The 17809-nt window shown below is 37.3% G+C and overlaps 1 protein-coding gene across 2 annotated transcripts in view; it reads left to right on the top strand.

Annotated features, from left to right (window-relative positions):
* Positions 1-17809, top strand: part of FAF1 (Fas associated factor 1) — a 487841-nt gene that overhangs the window by 144062 nt on the left and 325970 nt on the right. The window lies entirely within an intron of this gene.

Raw genomic sequence — 17809 nt, 5'->3', positions numbered from 1 at the left:
TGTAAGTCCCTGCTTGACCAGACACTGCTGCATTTCTAGTTTTCATCTGTTATCACTCTCCTTCTTACTCACCATGCCCAACTTGTAATGGACTTCTTTTGGTTCACTGAATAGGTTATAGCCCATAGGGCATTTGGGCTTGTTCTTTTCTTTGCCTAAATTCCTCTACATGTAAATGAAATATGTACAGTATAGTTTTATTAACAGTAGCTACATTGTTGTACAGCTGCTGCTGCTAAGTTGCTTCAGTTGTGTCCAACTCTGTGCGACCCCATAGATGGCAGCCCATCAGGCTCCTCTGTCCCTGGGATTCTCCAGGCAAGAACACTGGAGTGGGTTGCCATTTCCTTCTCCAATGCATGAAAGTAGGAAGTGAAAGGAAAGTCGCTCAGTTGTGTCCGACTCTTAGCGACCCCATGGACTGCAGCCTACCAGGCTCCTCCATCCATGGGAGTTTCCAGGCAAGAGTACTGAAGTGAGTTCACTTGTAGAAGTGAAACTCTGGATCCACTGAAATGCAACTCCCTGGCTGTTGTCATTCTGTTTTCTGCTTCTATGAGTTTGACTAATTTAAATACGTTATATAAGTGGAATCATGCAGCATTTGTGTTTCTGGATTACTTCACTTAGTATGATATCCTCAAGGTTTATCCATGTTGTAACATATTATAGGATTTCCTTTTTTAAAGCTGAGTAATATTCCAGATGTTCAAGCTGGTTTTAGAAAAGGCAGAGGAACCAGAGGTCAAATTGCCAACACCCGCTGGATCATCAGACAAGCAAGAGAGTTCCAGAAAAACATCTCTTTCTGCTTTCTTGACTATGCCAAATCCTTTGACTATGTGGATCACAATCAACTGTGGAAAATTCTGAAAGAGATGGGAATACCAGACCACCTGACCTGCCTCTTGAGAAACCTATATACAGGTCAGGAAGCAACAGTTAGAACTGGACATGGAACAACAGACTGGTTCCCAGTAGGAAAAGGAGTACGTCAAGGCTGTATATTGTCACCATGCTTATTTACCTTCTATGCAGAGTACATCATGAGAAACGCTGGACTGGAAGAAGCACAAGCTAGAATCAAGATTGCTGGGAGAAATATCAATAACCTCAGATGTGCAGATGACACCACCCTTATGGCAGAAAGTGAAGAGGAACTAAAAAGCCTCTTGATGAAAGTGAAAGAGGAGAGTGAAAAAGTTGGCTTAAAGCTCAACATTCAGAAAACTAAGATCATGGCATCTGATCTCATCACTTCATGGGAAATAGATGGGCAAACAGTGGAAACAGTGTCAGACTTTATTGTTTTGGGTTCCAAAATCACTGCAGATGGTGACTGCAGCCATGAAGTTAAAAGACGTTTACTCCTTGGAAGGAAAGTTATGACCAACCTAGATAACATATTCAAAAGCAGAGACATTACTTTGCCAACTAAGTTTCGTCTAGTCAAGACTATGGTTTTTCTAGTCTTCATGTATGGATGTGAGAGTTGGACTGTGAAGAAAGCTGAGTGCCGAAGAATTGATGCTTTTGAACTGTGGTGTTGGAGAACTCTTGAGAGTCCCTTGGACTGCAGGGAGATCCGACCAATCCATTCTAAAGGAGATCAGTCCTGGGTGTTCTTTGGAAGGAATGATGCTAAAGCTGAAACTCCAGTACTTTGGCCACCTCATGTGAAGAGTTGACTCGTTGGAAAAGACTCTGATGCTGGGAGGGATTGGGGGCAGGAGGAGAAGGGGACAACAGAGCAGGAGAGGATGGCATCACTGACTCGATGGACTTGAGTCTGAGTGAACTCCTGGAGTTGGTGATAGACAGGGAGGCCTGGCGTGCTGCAATTCAAGGGGTCACAAAGAGTCGGACACGACTGAGTGACTGATCTGAATTGAATATTCCATTGTGTGTGTGTACCATATTTTCTTTATCTGTTCATCTGTTTATCGACATTTAGGTTGTTTCTACTTCTTGGCTATTGTAAATAATGCTGCTGTGAACATGGGATTGCAAATATCTCTTTAGGCTCTACTTTCAATTCTTTGTGTGTGTGTGTTGGTTTTTTCTCTGTTTTTTTGTTTTGTTTTGTTTTTATTTTCTGTATTTCATTTTATTGGAGTATAGTTGATTTACAATGTTGCATTAGTTTTAGGTGTACAGCAAAAGTGATTCAGTTATATGTATATATATATATATATTTTTTTTTAAGGTTCTTTTCTCAGATAGGCTATCATAGAATATTGAGTAGAGTTCCCTGTGCTATACAGTAGATCCTTGTTGGTTATCCATTAATACCTTATATATAGTAGTGTATATGTATTCATTCCAGGGTTCTAGTTTATTGCCACCCCTCCCCATCCCTTTGCTAACTGTAAGTTTGTTTTCAGTATCTGTGAGTTCATTTCTGTTTGGTAAATACATTCTTTTTTTTTTTTAAAGTAGATTCCACATATAAATGATATCATATGGTATTTGCCTCACTTCACTTAGTATGATAATCTCTAGGTCCATCAATGTTGCTGCAAATGGCATTATTTCGTGCTTTTATATGGCTGAGTAATATTCTGTTAGCGCTTCCCTAGTAGCTCAGCTGTAAAAAAATCTGCCTGCCTGTGCAGGAGACATGGGTTCAATCTCTGGGTCAGGAAGATCCCCTGGAGAAGGAAATGGCAACCCATTCCAGTATTCTTGCCTAGGAAATACTGTGGACAGAGAATCATGGTGGCCTATAGCCCATGGGGTCGCAAAAAATGAGACCCGACTTAGGGACTAAACAACAACAAATATTCCATTGTATATAGGTACCACATCTTCTTTATCCGTTCCTCTGTCAATAGACTTGCAGGTGTGTTCTTCTGGATTAATACCCAGAAATGGCCTTGCTGGATCATATGTTACTTCTGTTTTTAATGTTTGAGCAGCTTCTGTATTTTTTTGCATAGTGGCTGAACATTTTACATTTCCAGCAATAGTACACAAGTATTCCTTCCAGTTTTTCCACATTACCAGTGCTTGTCATTTTCTGATATTTTGTTTTTGTTTTTATAATGACCATCTTAACATGTTTGAGTGACATCTCATTGTAGTTTTGATTTACAGTTCATGATGATTGAGCATTTTTTATATAGCTGTTGATCATTTGTACGTCTTTGGAGAAATGTTTGTTCAAGTCCTGTGCCAAGTTTTAAATTGGATTATTTAACTTTATTGCTATTTAGTTGTGAATTTATTTGTTTTGAATATTAACCCCATAACAGATATGTAGTTTGCAAATATTTTCTGCCATTCTGTAGGTTCCTTTTACTCTATTATGTCTTAAGCTGTAGAGAAGCTTTTTAGTTGAATCTAGTCCCACCAGTCTATTTTTATATTTGTTGTCTATGCTTCTGGTGTCATATATCCAATAATCATTGCCAAGATAAATATTATGGAGTTTTTCCTTTATCTTTTCTTCTAGGAGTTTTGCAGTTTCAGATTTTTAACCCATTTTGAGGTAATTTTTGGGTATGGTATAAGATAAAGGTCTAATTTCATTCTTTTGCATGCAGCTATCCAATTTTGCCCACACTATTTGTTAAAGAGACTATTTATAATGTAGACTTGGTACCCTTGTCAAAGATCATTTGACTTATGTGTGGGTTTTGTTCTGGACTTTATTTTGTTCTCCTCTTTATGCCAGTCCTGGGCTGTTTTGATTACTTTGTAAAATTTCTTGAAGTCAGTAAGTGTGAAGCCTCAAGTTTCATTCTTCTTTCTCAAGATTGTTTTGGCTATTTAGGGTCCTTTGTGGTTCCATATGAATTTTAGTATTGTTTTTATTTGAGATCTTTCTACTTTTTAAAATGTAGGAATCTATTGCTAGAAACTTTCCTCTTAGTATGGCTTTCCATAAGTTTTGGTAATGTTATGTTTTCATTTGTCTGATGATATTTTCTACTTCTCTTTATTTCTTCTTTGGCCTATTGGTTGTTCAAGCATTAAATTGTTTAATATCTACATATTTGTGAATTTTCTGGGGTAGAGGACATATTAGGTGGTGGTGGTTGTTTAGTCACTAAGTCATATCTACCTTTTGTGACCCCATGGTCTGTAGCCCTCCAGGCTCCTCCATCCATGAGATTTCCCAGACAAGAATACTAGAGTGGGTTACCATTTCCTTTTCCGGAGGATCTTCCCGACCCAGGGATCAAACCTGCATCTCCTGCATTTGCAGGTGGACTCTTTACCTCTTAGCTGCCTGGGAATCCTGCCATATTAGGTTACAAACAAGTTAACAGATTTAAGAAGACTGAAATCATACCACGAATGTTTTCCAACCACAGTATAATGAAACTAAAAGTCAGCAGCACTTTCCTTTATGCTTTTCTTCTTAAATTTATTATCTGTCCTGAGCATGTTCTTTGTGTGCTTAAGAGGATGTGTATTCTGGTGCTGTTGGGTGTTCTGTTTTGTACATGTCTATTAGTTCCATTTTGTCTACAATTTTTGTTCAAGTCCTTATTGATTTTCTCTGTGGAAGTTTTATCAATTATTGAAATCCTCTGCTATTTTTGTGTTGTTGTATACTTCTCCCCTTGATTCTTTCCTTGTTTGCTTTGTAAATTGGGTTCTTTGATGTTGAGTACATATATGCTCATAATTGACATGTCCTCCTGGTGAATAGCTTCTTTTATCATTATATAATATTTTCTCGCAACATTTTTTTCTTTTCTTTTCTTAGATTGAAGGATAATTGATTTACAGCATTGTGTTAATTTCAGGTATGCAGTATAGTTTTTCAGTGCTTTTGTAGATTATGTTCCCCTATAGATTTTTACAATGTATTTGGTGTAATTCCCAGTGCTGTGCAGTTTACTTATTTCATGCATGCTGTTGCTGCTAAGTCACTTCAGTCGTGTCTGACTCTGTGCGACCCCATAGAGGGCAGCCCACCAGGCTCCCTCGTCCCTGGGATTCTCCAGGCAAGTAGTGTGTTAATCCCATACTCCTAATTTTTCTTCCCTGGCTCCCTCTCCCCATTTTTAGCCATAAGTTTCTTTCTATGTCTTTGGGTCTCTTTCTGTTTTGTATATACATTCATTTGTATTAGATTTTTAGATTCCACATATAAGTTTGTCTTTCTCTGTCTAATTTCACCAAGTATAATATTCTCTGGATCTATCCATGTTTCTGCTGCTGCTGCTGCTAAATCACTTCAGTCTTGTCCGACTCTGTGCGACCCCATAGATGGCAGCCCACGAGGCTCCCCCATCCCTGGGATTCTCCAGGCAAGAACACTGGAGTGGATTGCCATTTCCTTCTCTAGTGCATGAAAGTGAAAAGTGAAAGAGAAGTCGCTCAGTCATGTCCGACTCTTTGAGACCCTATGGACTGCAGCCCACCAGGCTCCTCCATCCATGGGATTTTCCAGGCAAGAGTACTGGAGTGGGGTGCCATTGCCTTTCTCTGGATCTATCCATGTTTCTGCAGATGATAGCATTTCATACTTTTTTATGGCTGAATAGTATTCGTGTGTGTGTGTGTGTGTATGTGTGTGTGTGTGGTGTTTGGGGGAGTGGGAGAGAGGGATAGGGAGAGCAAGGGATTGCCTTCATTTAGTTGTCTGTTTTTGGACCATTTACACAGAATGTCTTTTCTCATTCTTTCAGTTTCAGCCTGTATGTGTTCATGAAGCTAGAGTCTCCTATAGACAGTATATGAGCTTCCCAGGTGGCTCAGTGGTAAAGGATCCACCTGTCAGTGCAGGAGATGCCTGAGACGTGGGTTTGATTCCTGTGTCAGGAAGATACCTTTGGCAACTCACTTCAGTACTGTTACCTGGAAAATCCCAGGGACAGAGGAGCTTGATGGGCTATAGTACCTGGGGTTGCAAAGATTTGGACACAACTGAGCATATAGTTGTGGACACAATAGACAGCATATAGTTGGAGTTTGTGTTTTTAATCCATTTAGCCTGTCTATGTCTTTTGATTGAAGAGTTTTATCCATTTACATTTAAAGTGATAACTGATAGGAAAGGAGTTACTGTTGCCATTTGTTAATTATTTCTTTCTGTCTTGTGGCTTTTTTATCTCTATTTTCCTGTTTTACTGTCTTCCTTTTTTTTTTTTTTTTGGTAGTGTCATTCTTTGATTCTTTTCATTTTCTTTTGTATATCTCCTTTAGGTATTTTCTTTGTACTTTCCATTGGGTTTATATAAGACATCTTACAGTTACTACAATCTATTTTAACCTAACTTCAGTCATATACAAAACCTCTGCTGTTTTATTCTCTCCTCTTTTTGGTCAGTTCAATTCAGTTCAGTTACTCAGTCATGTTCAACTCTTTGCGACCTCATGGACTGCAGCATGCCAGGCCACCCTTTCCATCACCAACTCCTGGAGTTAACTCAAACTCATGTCCATTGAGTTGGTGATACCATCCAACCATCTCATCCTGTCGTCCCCTTCTCCTCCTGCCTTCAATCTTTCCCAGCATCAGAGTCTTTAAAATGAGTCAGTTCTTCATATCAGGTGGCCAAAGTATTGGAGTATCATCTTTAGCATCAGTCCTTCCAGTGAATATTCAGAACTGATTTCCTTTAGGATGGACTGGTTGGATCTCCTTGCAGTCCAAGGGATTCTCAAGAGTCTTCTCCAACACCATACTTCCAAAGCATCAATTCTTTCACACTTAGCTTTCTTTATAGTCCAACCCTCACATCTATACATGACTAGTGGTAAAACCATAGCTTTGACTAGATGGACCTTTGTTGGCAAAGTAATGTCTTTGCTTTTTAATATGCTGTCTAGGTTGGTCATAACTTTCCTTCCAAGGAGCAAGTGTCTTTTAATTTCATGGCTGCAGTCACCATCTGCAGTGATTTTGGAGCCCAGAAAAATAAAGTCAGCCACTGTTTCCAATGTTTCCCCATCTATTTCCCATGAAGTGATGGGACCAGATGCCATGATCTTAGTTTTCTGAATGTTGAGCTTTAAGCCATCTTTTCCACTCTTCTCTTTACTTTCATCAAGAGGCTCTTTAGTTCTTCTCTTTCTGCCATAATGGTGGTGTCATTTGCACATCAGAGGTTATTGGTATTTCTCCCAACAATCTTGTCCAGTTTTGCTTCATCCAGCCCAGCATTTCTCATGATGTGCTCTGCATAGAAGTTAAATAAGCAGGATGACAATACATAGTCTTGACATATTCCTTTCCCGATTTGTAACTAGTCTGTTCCATGTCCAGTTCCAACTGTTGCTTCCTGACCTGCATACAGATTTCTCAAGAGCCAACATCCGTTGGATCATCAAAAAAGCAAGAGAGTTCCAGAAAAGCATCTATTTCTGTTTTATTGACCATGCCATAGCCTTTGACTGTGTGGATCACAACAAACTTTGGAAAATTCTTAGAGATGAAGTACCAGACCACCTGTCCTGCCTGTTTTTGTTACTAATTCATAAATTGCATCTTTTTATATTATGTATACGTTAACATATTTTTAGTTATACTTATTTTTTGCAGTTTTGTCTTTTAACTCCTCTCTCAGATTAAGTGTTCTAAGTACCACTGTTAAAATATTTTGTGGTTTGTTTCTATATAGTGTCTTCTTGTTGCAACTTAGAGTACTCTCTTTAGCTTTTCTTATTAGGTTGGCCTACTGTTGATGAACTCTCTCAGCTTTTGTTTATCTGGTGAAGTCTTTATTCTGCCTGAATATTTGAAGGATAATTTTGCTGGCCATAGTATTCTTGTTTGGTGGTTTTGCACTTTGAATATATTATTCTATTCTCTTTTGACTGGAAAGGTTTCTACTGAGAAATATTAGCTGATAGTCTTGTGAAGGTTCCCTCTATGTGACAAGCTTTTCTCTTGCTGTTTCACATTTCTCTTTATCCTTTAATTGCCAGGTGACTCAGTGGTAAAGAATCCACTTGCCAATGCTGGAAACTCAGAACATGTGGGTTTGATCCCTGAATTAGGAAGATCCCCTGGAGTAGGAAATGGCAATACATTGCAATATTTTTGCCTGGAAAATTCCAGGGACAGAGAAGCCTGGCAGGCTACAGTCCATGGGGTTGCAGAGTTGTACATGACTGAGCACACATGCACGCATTCACATCCTTTAATTTGACAGTTTGATTTTAATGTGTTTTGATGTAGATTTCTTAGGAGTCATCCTTCTTGTTATCTTTTGTGCTTTATGAATCTGAATGTCTTTTCTTTCCCATATTTGGGAAGTGTTCAACCATTATTTCTTCAAATATGCTTTCTCCTTCCCTCTGTAGCTCCCATTATGTGTATATTTGTCCGTTAATGGATGACCGTAAGGCTTTTGGCCTTTCTTCAGTCTTTTTTATCCTTCATTTTATTTCTCTGGATAATTTCAAGTGACATGTCTTAGCACATAGATTATTCTTGTTAATCAAGTCTATTGTTGGGCCTCTTTAGTGAAATGTTCAATTCACTTATTATATTTTTCAGCTCCAGGATTTATGTTTGATTCTTTTTTATAGTTTTTTAATTTTTATATTAACTCTTTGCTGATATTTAAAATGAGCTTGCATTTTTAAAATCACAAAACTCATCTACTGATATTAAAAAATAATTTTATTTATCTTTACAGTAGTATTGTAATTAGTTAGAATTGACCGTGCTTATTGCTCATATGTATTTTCAGTAATATTGCTAAGTTATCCTTGGTATATTAGGAGGGTATTAGCCGGCCTTTACTTTCTTAGCATAATGATGAATGTATTCACTGTAATTAGAGAAGTAACTCAGTGTCATATCTTACTTTCTCTTTTAAATCATAAAATTCTATCAAATTTTTATCTATTTTAAGAATCTAGAATACAGTTCTGTATTAAATAAATTTTAACTGCTGTTGTATAGCATGTGACTGAGTAGTTAATAGTGTTTCTTTCAAATTGACCTGATTCTTTTTGTTGTGGGAGACCTGAGTTCAATCCCTGGGTCAGGAAGATCCCCTGGAGAAGAAAATGGCAGTCCACTCCAGTATTCTTGCCTTGAAGATCTCATGGATGGAGGAGGAGCCTGGTGGATTATAGTCCATAGGGTTGCAAAGAGTCAGACATGCCTGAGCGACTTCACTTTTTTGTTGTTGAAGTATTTGGGATATGATGAAAGTTCATGGATATTTTAATCACTTGAACCACTTTTTATTGGGTCACTCAGTTGGAGTCAGTTTTGTGTCCCTGCTCATTTCAAAGATGGTGATGAAAATGTTGACTTCTCGATTATATATGTTAAAATTATACTTTAATTCTATCCTAGTTTGGAGAATGTGAACTATTTTAAAGCTTTGTTATAGAAATATATGATAGAGTTTCTAGGGGTCACGTTTATAAACTCTTAGTCTTTTAATTAACTGTAAAAATGGACTTCTAATGTAGTATTATAGAGTAGAAGCATTTGTGTTATCATTCATTTTGAAAACAAATACAATTTAAGTAGCTACATACATTTTATAAATGAAACTTGATTCCAAATAAATTGTAAGCCAGATACTATTATTGTATGATATGTATCTTTCTACTACTTGTCCACACTGTTCCAATTTTTTATTTGTTCTGGATTATAGTTATTCTCTTATTATGAACTATATACCAGTTAAATAGTCACATCATGCATAATTTCTTTGTTCATTATTGGTTTGTTGATATGCATCACTGTGGAAGGCACACTCAGGGATATTTGGAATTGTTGGAAGTTTTTTTTTTTCTTTCACTCTTTTGATTAAGTTCTCTTAGTTTCATGGTATCACTTGAATTCCTCCTTTATTTTGATCCCTTATGTTGCAGTTCAAGAATTAGTTTCTTTCATTAGTTACTGTAACAATTCCTCCCTCTATTTCTGTTCTTTCAGTTTCTTCCTTCCTGTAGTCTGTGTATTACATAGTTTTCCTATGGTGATCTTTTATAATCTTTCTAAATCTCCTCATATCCTTGGTTGGTACCTTACTTTCTATATTCTGTTTGACTTTGTTCTTTCTTGTTTTAGTTTTCTGGTAAGCGTACACTCATCTATCAATATGATGAGTAAATATCTCCCTTTATGAAGCCCTTCCTAACCACCGTGGACATAGTTACTTTGATTCATCTCCTATGATATCATAAAATTTTGTGTATACCTTCAAAATTGATATTAAAACATCTTACTCTTTTTTTGTGTTTTGGTTTTCCCTTGTGAATGTTAACTTCTCAAACACAGAGACCAAGTTCTATTTTTTTCTCTGAATCCTTCCTCTAAATGCAATATTTAGCATAGAGTGGTATCAGTTGAGAAAATGTATGTCTCAGTAAATGAGCATGTGTATAAATGTGTATGCACATTAATCCATCTACTGCAGGAAATTTAAAAAAGAGACACATGAAATTTTATGTGACTTTACAATGTAATTGTTAGTTTTTAGCTGTTGACCATCTTACTGTTACTAAAGAGTTGGACAAATATTACTTTTCCTGTATCTCTCTCTCTCTCTCTCTCTCTATGTATATATATATATATATATATATATATATATATATATATATGTATATGTATATGTATATGTATATGTATATGTAAATAAATACTAAAGTACAGAGAGATGCTAAATAAGATAATGTCATTCCCGTGTTATTACCAGGAAGAGTTTACAAAATATAAAAGTAAGCCTAAAGACAGCCAAGAACTTTATATCAGAGTGACACCTAGTGGTAATTGTATTGGTCTGTTAATATTTTTGGGTCCTTTTTATTACTGTAGTTTCATTTTATTACAAAATTGTTTGGAATTTTCTTGAATAAACTTAAAGAATTATTTTAAAGCAGTAATACTATCTAGTGTGAAGTAGTGTCACCTTGAAGATAGGAGTTATTGTATATTTTTATGTCTAAGATCTAGCAATGGACATACAGGTATTTGTTCAATACAGTTTGTTCAATAAAGTCTGTCTGCAAACCTGCTTTTGCTGGGCCTGTTCAGCATAGCCTTAGTTCCGTTTTTGGAGTGTAGCAGAAAAATAGGTTTGTTGTGAGTTGAACCATTTGCCTTATTTATTTCTTTTTAATTTTCTTTCTTTAAAAAGAGCTTTTAATCCTTTTATTATGTTGGATGCCATTTTGGTGTAAAAGTGTTTGAGTATGGAGTTAAAACATTTACCAAGTGCATTTGAACCAAAAAAAAAAAAAATAGTTTGGAATATTTCAAACCAGTTTTTGTCTTGAATATATGAACTTGTTTTCTGGTCTTGACTCTTAAATACAGGTAAATTCTGTAATTTTGTTGTTGTTATCAGTACATATAGAAAGAAATAGTAGCAACCTTTTTTGCCTCATATGTATGAATCAGCATGAAGCAAGAGAACTGATCATAGCTTATACTTTTGAAGAGGAAAGACAGCAAATGTTGTCTATTAGTAATATTTTTCTTTGGTCCATCAGCAAACTCATGTCTGTTGTCACCATGTTAACAATTATGTACTCCTAATTATTTATAAAATCATTTTTCAAGTTTTATTGAGTTATAATTGACATAGAGCACTGTTTAAGGTGTGAAGCATAATGATTTGAGTTATATACATCATATAAGGTCAATTTGAAGTCTAAATAAGCATCATCCCATACTGGTCTTACTGTGCATAATTTATTTTTATTTATGCATTAGCAGTTTTTAAAAATTTAGCCCCACATTTTTAGATACTGTGCTTTAGTAAACATTTTAAAAATAGAGATGTATATAAATCATCATTTGTGCCTTTGGCCTTTTTGCTGGTTGAGGATCTTGTCTCAGTGCTGATGAATGCTGATTGATTAGGGTGTCAGTTGCTGAAGATTGGCTTGCCTGTGACAGTTTCTTAAAATAAGACAACAGTGAAGTTTTCCACATCAATTTCCACATCTTCTTTTCACAAATGTTTTCTCTGTAGTGTGTGATGCTGTTTGATAGCACTTACCCACAGTGAACTTCTTTCAAAACTGGAATGAATCTTCTCAATCCCTGCCAGTGCTTTATCAACTAAGGGTATGTAATATTCTAAGTCCTTTGCTGTCATTTCAGCATCTTCACTGCATCTTCACTAGTAGTAGATTTTATCTCAAAAAACTATACTCTCTTTGCTCATGCATTAGAAGCAGCTCTTCCTTTGTTCAAGTTTTACCATGAGATGGCAACAATTCAGTCACATCTTCAGGCTCTACTTCTGATTCTGGTTCTCTTCCTATTTGCACCACATTGGCAGTTACTTCCTCCGCTGAAGTCTTGAACTCCACAAAGTCATCCATGATGGCTGAAATCGACTTCTTTCAAACTCCTGTTAATGTTCATATTTTGACCTCTTCCCATGAATTGTGACTATCCTTTATGGCACCTAGAATGGTGAATCTTTTCCAGAAGGCTTTGAATTTACTTTGCTCAGATCCATCAGAGGAATTATCATCTATGGCAGCTATAGCCATATGAAATGTATGTCTCAAAAAGTAAGACTTAAAATTTCGAGTGGCTCTTTCTTTCATCCATAGACTGCAGAATAAATGTTGTGTTGGCAGGCATGAAAACAACATGAATCTCTTTATACATCTCCATCAGAGCTCTTTTAAGACCAGGTGCATTGTCAGTAGAAAGAAATAATTTGAAAGGAATCTTTTTTTTCTGAACAGTAGGAACTCAACAGTGGGCTTAAAATATTCAGTAAATAATGTTATCAGATCTGTTTCCATCCAGGTTTTGTTGTTCCATTTATAGAGCACAAACAGAGTGCTCTATCACAGATTTACTGTGATTCTTAATGGTACTAGGATTTTCAGAATGATAAAATGACTATTGGTGGCATTAGCCCTCAAGAAGAGAGTCAGCCTGTCCTTTGTAGCTGTGTAGTGAGGCATTGACATCTCCAAAATCACTTTGGATAGTGACTGCACCCATGAAATTAAAAAACGCTTGCTCCTTGGAAGAAAAGCTATGACAAACCCAGGCAGCATATTAAAAATCAGAGGTATCACTTTGCTGACAAAGGTCTGTCTAGTCAAAGCTATGGTTTTTCCAGTAGTCATGTAAGGCTGTAAGAGTTGGACCATGAAGAAGGCTGAGTGCCAAAACAGTGATGCTTTCAAATTGTGGTACTAGAGAAGACTCTTAGCACGGAGAGATAAGAAAGCTTTCCTCAGTGATCAATGCAAAGAAATAGAGAAAAACAATACAATGGGAAAGACTAAAGATCTCTTCAAGAAATATTAGAGATACCTAGGGAGCATTTCATTCTAAGATCAGTACAATCAAGGACAGAAATGGTATGGACCTAACAGAAGCAGAGAATATTAAGAAGAGGCGGCAAGAATACATAGAAGAACTATACGAAAAAAGATCTTAATGACCCAGATAACCACAGTGGCATGATCAATCATTCTGGAATGTGAAGTCAAGTAGGCCTTAGGAAGCATCACTACGAATACAGCTAGTGGAGGTGATGGAATTCCAGTTGAACTATTACAAATTCTAAAAGATGATGCTGTGAAAGTACTGCACTCAATATGTCAGCAAATTTGGAAAACTTAGCAGTGGCCACAGGACTGGAAAAGGTCAGTTTTCTTTCCAATTCCAAGGAAAGGCAATGCCAAATAATGCCAGACTACTGCACAAATTACACTTATCTCACTCGTTAGCAAAGTAACACTCAAAATTCTCCAAGCCAGGCTTCAACAGTGTGTGCATCGAGAACTTCCAGATATTCCAATTGGATTTAGAAAAGGCAGAGGAACCAGAGATCGAATTGCCAAAATCTGTTGGATCATTGAAAAAGCAAGAGAGTTCCAGAAAAACATCTACTTCTGCTTTATTAACTACACTAAGCCTTAGACTGTGTGAATCACAACAAACTGGAAAATTCTTCAAGAGATGAGAATACCAGACCACCTGACCTGCATCCTGAGAAATCTGTACACAGGTCAAGAAGCAACCATTAGAACCAGCCATGGAACAACAGACTGGTTCCAAATTGGGAAAGGAGTACATCAAGGCTATATATTGTCACCCTGCTTATTTAACTTATATGCAGAGTATCATGCGAAATGCCGGGCTGGATGAAGCACAAGCTGAAATCCAAGATTGCCTGGCATTTTGTGTGATACTTTGCATAGAAGTATCAATATCTCAAAAGAGAAATGTCAATAACCTCAGATACACAGATGATACCACTCTTATGGTAGAAAGTGAAGAAGAACTATAGAGCCTCTTGATGAAAGTAAAAGAGGAGGGTGAAAAAGTTGGCTTGAAACTCAGCGTTCAGAAAACTTAAGATCATGGTGTTTGGTCCTATCACTTCATGGCAGATAGATGGGGAAACAATGGAAACAGTGACAGACTTTATTTTCTTTGGCTCCAAAATCACTGCAGATGGTAACTTCAGCCATGAAGTTAAAAGACACCTGGTCCTTGGAAGAAAAGTTATGACCAATCTAGACAGCATATTAAAAAGCAGACATCACTTTGCTGACAAAGGTGAGTCTAGTCAAAGCTATGTTTTTTCCTATAGTCATGTATGGATATGAGAGTTGGACTGTAAAGAAAGCTGAGTGCTGAAGAGTTGATGCTTTGGAAGTGTGGTGGTGGTGGAAAAGACTCTTGAGAGTCCCCTGGACTGCAAGGAGATTGAACCAGTCCATCCTAAAGGAGATCAGTCCTGAATATTCATTGGAAGGACTGATGCTGATGCTGAAACTCCAGTACTTTTGCCACCTGATGGAAAGAACTGACTCACTGGAAAAAACCATGATGCTGGGAAAGATTGAAGCCAGGTGGAGAAGGGGACAACAGAGGATGAGTTGGTTGGATGGCATCACTGACTTGATGGACATGAGTTTGAGCAAGCTCCCGGAGTTGGTGTGGACATGCAAGCCTGGAGTGCTGCAATGGTGTCACAAAACATCTGACAGGACTGAGTTACTGAACTGACTGAGAAGCCTCTTGAGAATCCCTTGAACTACAAGGAGATCAAACCTGTTAATCCTAAAGGAAATCAACCCTTAATATTCATTGCAAGGACTGATGGTGAACCTGAAGCTCCAATACTTTTGATACCTGATGGGAAGAGCTAACTCATAGGAAAAGCACCTGATTCTGAGAAAGATTGAAGGCAGGAGGAGCAGGGGATGACCGAGATTGAGATGGTTGGATGGCATTACTGATTCAGTGGACATGAATTTGAGCAAACTCCAGGAGATAGTGAAGCACTGGGGAGCTTGTGTGCTGGAATCCCTGGGGTCCCAAAGAGTTGGAAATGACTCAGTGACTGAACAACAGCAACACTGACTTCTCTCTAGCTGTGAAAGCCCTGGGTGGAATCTTCTTCCAATATAAGGCTGTTTTGTCTATGAGAATCTGTTGTTTAGTGTATCCTTCTTCATTATCTTAACTAATGTTCTGACTGACTTGCCTTAGCTTCTACCTCAGCGCTTGCAGCTTTACCTTGCATTTTGTTGTTATGGAGATGGCTTCTTTCCTTAAACTTCTTGAAGGAACCTCTGCTAGCCTCCTACTTTTCTTTTGTACTTACCTCTCTCAACCTTCTTAGAATTGAAGAGAGTTCGGACCTTTCTCTGAATTAGGCTTTGGCTTAAGGGATTGTTGTGGTTTGATTGGTGCAGACCTCTGAATCTTCCTCTGTGTCACAAATATGGCTGTTTCACTTTCTTTCATTTGTGTATTGACTGAAATAGCACTTTTAATTTTCATTAAGAACTTTTCCTTTTCACAACTTTGATAATGTTTGTTCAAAAAGGCCTACCTAGCTTTTGGGCTGTCTTGGCTTTCTACATGCTTTCTTCACTGTGTTTAATCATTTCCAGCATTTGATTCTAAAGTGAGAGATATATGACCCTTTCTTTCACTTGAACAGTTGGAGGCCATTGTAAAGTTAATAATTGTCCTAATTTCCATATTATTGTGACTCAGGGATTAGGGAGACCCAAGGAACAGAGAGAAAGGGGAATGGCCTGATGGTGGATCAGTCAGAGTACACACAGTATTTATCAAGTTCCTAGTCTTATATGGGTGTTGTTCATAGTGCCCCCAAACAATTTCTCTAGTAACATCAGAGGTCATTTGATCACAGATCACCATAACAAATAAAAGAGTAATGAAGAAGTCTGAAGTTTCATGAGTCATATCAAAATATGACATAGGAATGAAGTGAGCAAAAGTTTGGAAAAATGGCACCAGTAGATTTCCTGATTGCCACAGACCTTCAATTTGTAAGAAAGGAAATAACCTGCAGAGTGCAATAAAATGAGGTAATAGCAATAGTAAATAATGTTGTACTTTCCCAGGGTCTCATGTTTAGCAATTACTGCTGAAAATTAGGAAGTAAATTTCAAAAGACTTCTGTGCAATTAGAATGGGTCATTTTATTATAGGTGTTTGCTGATTACTTTATGCTTAATATTATGCTAAGGTCTTGGGCTTTGTATAAATAAGGAATCCCTTATCCCAGAAAACTCCATCATCTATTTGGATAGAGAGAGGAAGAAGACAAAGAAAAAAGGACATTTATGAGGAAGAAGACAAAGAAAAAAGGACATTTATCTACTCATTCATTCATTTACACACATGCACACAAACATACATTACCTACTGTACACCAGCTACTGTATTGACTATACTTAATTGCTGTACAACCCTTCCAACAATACTGTAGGGCAGATGTTATTAAAACTGTTTTGAAGAGGAATAAACTGAGGCTCAGAGAATTCCTGAACCACAGATTTAGTCTTAAACAAATCTAGAATTCATGATCTTTCCAATAAAACAGTGTCAGTTATGAAAATACAGAGTGCTATGAGATTGTTGAAAAAGAAGCAATTCAGTTTTATTTGATGACTTGGAAATATGGGAAGGGAATAAATAGAATTATGAGGGTGATTAGGAAAGATTACAGAGGAACCAGGCTATGAAATATTTCAGGAAATGAAATAACCAGGCTATGAGTTAAAATATGTCATGTGGACATAGGAGTTTATTCTAGTCAAGGAAAAGCACAGAAGCAGGAATAATAATGGTGTGTCTGGAGGAATATGCAATCCTGAGCATAAAGGTGGGGTTGTGGTCTTCAGTTAGCTGAAAAGTTCTCTCCTTTTCTACCAGTGACAGATTCATGCTATAGTTCCCTCTCCTGATCCTGCCTCACTGCTGCCCCTGCCCTTTTATACTCATTGGCTTACTTATTTTCATGTTACCTTGAGATAGCCAGAACCTGGATCCGCACATTATAGATGTGAGAACTGACATAAGAGAGTAAGTGACTTACTGGTTCATAGTGACTAATGGTTTTGGAAGATCTGTAAAAGCTTGTCTAGCTGATCACTAAGTAAGTAGCCTTTTCCACATTTTTGTTTTAGGTTTATCTAGTGTGTGCCTAAATTCTTTTAGCAATGGGATGCTTATTAATTTTAAGGAAGTAATTCCATTGTTCAGCAGTTCTGACTAAAAATTTTTAAATAAAAACACTTTGTCAACCACATGCAAAACAGAGATATCAGCTAAATGTATTAATTTTTTTTATTTTAAGTGACCACTTTGACCTCATTCTGCCAGGGCTTCCCTGGTAGCTCAGACAGTAAAGCGTCTGCCTACAATGTGGGAGACCCAGGTTCAATCCCTGGGTCCGGAAGATCCCCTGGAGAAGGAAATGGTAACCCACTCCAGTACTCTTGCCTAGAAAATCCCATGGACTGAGGAGCCTGGTAGGCTACAGTCCATGGGGTCGCAAAGAGTCAGATGTGACTGAGTGACTTCACTTCACTTCACCTGACCTCGTTCTACTTTGATCTCATTCTG

This window comes from Ovis canadensis, chromosome 1, assembly GCF_042477335.2.
Source record: "Ovis canadensis isolate MfBH-ARS-UI-01 breed Bighorn chromosome 1, ARS-UI_OviCan_v2, whole genome shotgun sequence".
Classification (NCBI taxonomy): Eukaryota; Metazoa; Chordata; class Mammalia; order Artiodactyla; family Bovidae; genus Ovis; species Ovis canadensis.
Note: the sequence above shows the minus strand (reverse complement) of the source record. Positions and strands in the feature narration are given on the sequence as shown.